The sequence below is a fragment of the Mus caroli genome, chromosome 11 (assembly GCF_900094665.2).
Source record: "Mus caroli chromosome 11, CAROLI_EIJ_v1.1, whole genome shotgun sequence".
NCBI lineage: Eukaryota > Metazoa > Chordata > Mammalia > Rodentia > Muridae > Mus > Mus caroli.
Window position 1 is genome coordinate 69,403,650 of NC_034580.1, and position 4,533 is coordinate 69,408,182.

The 4,533-nt window shown below is 46.4% G+C and overlaps 1 protein-coding gene across 4 annotated transcripts in view; it reads right to left on the minus strand.

Moving 5' to 3' along the window:
* Nucleotides 1-4,533, minus strand: part of Rap1gap2 (RAP1 GTPase activating protein 2) — a 201,578-nt gene that overhangs the window by 86,032 nt on the left and 111,013 nt on the right. The gene's annotated exons all lie outside the window — the stretch shown is intronic.

Genomic DNA, 4,533 nt, shown 5'->3' on the forward strand with positions numbered 1-4,533 from the left:
CTCTCTCTCTCTCTCTCTCTCTCTCTCTCTCTCTCTCTCTCTCTCTCTGTGTGTGTGTGTGTGTGTGTGTGTGTGTGTGTGTGTGTGTGTGTGATCTGCAAGTTTGCTAACTGAACATTACAAAGCAATCATAGGACTGGAAAATGGCTCTGTGGTTAAGAGCACTTTGTGCTTTTGCAGAGGACTTGGGTTTGATTCCCAGCACCCACAAGGTGACTCACAATCATCTGTAACTCAGGTTTCAGGGGATCCAACCAATGCCCTCTTCTTACTTCTTTGGGTAGCAGAAATGTGCATGGTATATGGACATATATGCAGGCAAAACACTCATACACATAAATTAAAATAAATAAATATTCAAAAGCTATTTTTAAATGGGGGTCATGTCTCCACTCTAACATGACAACAGGTTATGTAGCCTTCTTTCCTCTGTAGCAAAACAGAGAGAACATTCAATGAACTTCCAACCCCAAGGCTATACAATCAAGGTAAGGGCATGTGAGAACTCACCAGTTACAGGTTCACAAAATAATGAAACCCGAATGGAAGCGCCTCAGTCACAAGGCCATGGAATCTTTCAGAGTCATAAGCTGGTGTGGTTCCCTGTCTTACATATGAAGAGGCAAGGCCTGAACAAGACCTGGCCTCCACCTTTGACCCATAAGAACCACCCATCTGTTCCTCAGAGATGCTCTCATCCTGATTCCCAGAACTACAGATGTGTAAGCTCACACAGCCATGAGTGTTGCTGTCACAGATGGAATCCAGGCTGCTGTGACTGACCCTGACATGGGAGAAGAAGCAGCGTGACCCAGGTGGGCACAACGTCATCAGGAAAGGAAACCTGCAGGGTGGTATCATGAGAAGAAGGAATTGGCTCAGAGTCACTGGCTCTGGAAACAAAGCAAGGGAGATGCCAAGACACAGAGGCGGCCTCTACCAAAAGCTGGATGGGGCTAGGAAATGGGTCCTCTCAAAACCACCACGGGGAATGCAACTTCCAGTACTAACCAGGGGATAGGGTGTTTCAGAAACAGACAAACCTGTGCTGTCTTCAGACCCTGAGCCGTGGCCACTTGTTACAGCAACCAGAAGAAACTGACAGGCCTGACAGGCACAGGTCCAGTTTGGATCCGTGGAGGAGAAACTGAGGCATTCTGGAACTGTCTCTACTAACCATTCACTGCTCCTCAAAACTGAAATGCCAGGCCAGACAGGGTAGCACACACCTGTAATTTCAGCACTCAGAGGTGGAGATAGAAGGGTCAGGAGTTCAAGGTCACCCTCAATTACATAGCGAGTTTGAGGTCAGTCTGGGTGTAATGGCTATTCTTGGTTGCCAACTTGACTATATCTGGAATTAAGTAAAACCCAAGCTGTGAGGGTTTTTTTTTTTCTTACTTAAATCACTTAAGTGGGAAGAGGAACTTTTAATCAAGATCTGCAGAGATGACAAGATCCACCTTTAGTCCAGATCTTTTGAGGTGGGAAGATCCACCTTTAATCTAGGCCACACTTTCTCCAGGCAGCTTAGATAGAGGACATGGGAGAAGGATGCTTTCTCTCTTTGCCTGCTTATTCTGGCTCTCACTGACAACAAGTTCATTCCTTCACTGGCATTGCAGCCTACTTCTTAAGGATTCTGGCATATATTGAAGACCAGCTGAGACATCCAGCATTGTGAACTAAACAACTGTTGAATTCTTACTACTTCTATTGGTAGGCAGCCATTGTTGGACTAGCTGGACCAGAACCTGTAAGCCATTCTTATAAATTGTCTTGATGGATGGATGGATGGATGGATGGATGGATGGATGGATGGGTGAATGGATAGATAGATAGATTGACAGATGGCAGATAGGTAGGTAGGTAGATAGATAGATGGCAGATAGGTAGGTAGGTAGATAGATAGATAGATAGATAGACAGACAGACAGACAGACAGATAGACAGGAAGGAAGGTGTGTAGATTGATTCATTCTGTAAATTCTGTCCCTCTAGAGAACCCTAATACACTGGGCTGTGTAGGACTGTCTCAAAAACAGCCTGCTATGATACCTGATGGCTTGAGTTCATTCCCTAAGACCCACATGGTAGAAGGAGAAAATTAATTTCTGAACGTTGTCCTCTGACTTCTTCATGTACACCATGGCATGTGTGCACCCACACACGTGTACAAATATACATGCGCACACATAAATAAATTAAACAAATAAGTAAAGAAGAAGAAATGTTGAAGTGAACATCTGAACTGCTGCACAGAGCCTGGCTGCCTGGTCCCCACTTCTACCACTATCCCTACCCTCAAGTGCCTCTGAGCTCCCTGTGGCAGGTCCCTAGCCCTCCTTAGACACTGACCTGCTTTCTGCTTTACGAAATGGGTATTTGAGGAGCTTTGAAAGTCAGTTACCATGAAAGCCCCCCCACCAGGTAGCCTTCTTGGGAAGTAGGAGTGGGGGGTGGTCACTGTCTAGGGGTTTCCTAACTTTATTTATTTATTTATTTATTTATTTATTTATTTATTTATTTATTTATTTAGCTTATCCAGGCCCCTCTTCCCTCAAAACCCAGCACTGGACCATGAGTTATCTTATGTTGACTTCAGAGGGCCATCTCTGTGGTTCTACCCTTCCTACAGATCACATCTTCCCAGTTCAATTAGGAGTCACTAAGCCTTAGGCTCTCCCTAAACCCACCCCAGCTTCTGTCTCCTGTCCCTCATAGCCCAGGTCTGTTGACCATATAAGGAATACCCCCAAAGAACATACCAGAGCTCTTTCTGGACACCTACAGTGGGACAAGGCCCTGAGTGCATCTGACCTGGTTCTCATCCTGAGCCTCCAGGTCATCTCTGAGAGAAGATCAATTCTAGTCACTTCAGAGACCAGGTCATCACCAGGACCAGACCCTGGGAAGAAAGGGCTGGAGAAACACAGCAAGTCATGCTGCAAAGGACTGCAGGGTGCATCCCTCTGAATAGCACTGAGAGTTCCATCAGGTTGCCAAAGCCTGTCAGAGTGTAAATCCAGTCTAGTCCTGAAGCTCATGTTCCTTGCTGCTGCAGGCCAGACTCACCTCACCTCTCCTCTCCCTCCCCTCCTGATCACGGCGCCAGCAGCCTCTGTCCTTCCACTTTCCCTCCCTCCTTCAACCTGCTTTCTTCTTCTCCCCCTTTCCACTTCCTTTCTTGCACATCCCTCCTGGACAACAGATGACGCTGCCCAGCCATCCACCCGCTACTTCTGGCTCCCACTGTAGAGCCTGCCAGCCATCATATTAACATCTGACATTTCGGAAACTCCTTGACCGCACCGCCAAATCAAATTAGCTGAGCCCATGCTATTCCCTCCCAAACCACATTCACTCTTGAGATAGGTTCAGCAGCGTGGTTGCCGTGTGTGTTGGAGCTCCAAGCTCTGGAAGGCTTCGTCCATGCATTTGAAGAGACAAAGCCACCACCCACAGCCATTCCCCCTCAAAAGGAGAATACTCTTCAAGGGGTCAAGTTCACAGGCAGCACTGTCTTCCCTCCAAAACCCACCTGATTCTCACATTCCAAAGCAGAGAGCCAGTCACAACACAGAGGGGCACTATGGGTTCATTATTAATCATTGCCAGCTTTTTGTTTATGAGACAAGGTCACTGTAGCCCAGGTGGACCTCAAACTCACTCTATGGCCAAGGATAATCTGGAACTCAGATCCTCATGTCTGTACCTCACAAGTTCTGGAACTGCAGGTGTGTACCATCATCATCCCTGGCTTGCTTCATTTTAACGATGACCTTTCTCAAAACCTTTAGAGAACCCATGAAAAATATTGTCTCTTCTAGAGAGGAAATCTCTCTCTACACTCCAGCAATTTCTTCCGAGCCACTTGGGGTTTTGCCTCATTGAATAAATGCAAGGAAAATTGAATTAGACTCTTTTTATTACAAAGGAGCATAAACAGAGTGATCTCATTTATGCATGGCTCTCTATCTGTCTGTAAGATGCCAAGGTATCTGGATGCTTAGCAAGTGGTAATACTGGATATTTCTGGGTAACAGGATCATTAAGGCATTATTAATATTTTAACAACGTACTTCTTTGTGCTTAGCATTGCTTAAACATTTCACAATAAGCACACATTCATTAAGAGTAGTTCTGTGACGCTGGGCTTTGTTGGTACTGTTGATACTGTTTGGTACTGTTTTGTCTGCAAGAGAGACATGTCTTATTAGAAATTCTCTAGAATACTGGGCTTTTCACGCACATCCACATTCTAATATGGACCAATTGAGAGGTTTCATCCATCACTTACAGGTGAGCATTTATTGAGCATCAACTGTGCACTCTGTGCATATTGGGTTCTATGGTGGCAGTAGAAACAGACAGTGCCGAGACTGCATTAGTTAGGGAAGCAGAAACCGGCCTGAGTAGGGCCACAGGCCTCAGCCGGCCGGATCAGCGCCGGGGTAGCGGGAGCGCAGGGTTGCCTGACACCCGCCAGCTACCCACGACCCCCGCCGCAGGATTTTGGGACTGCTGGTGAGTG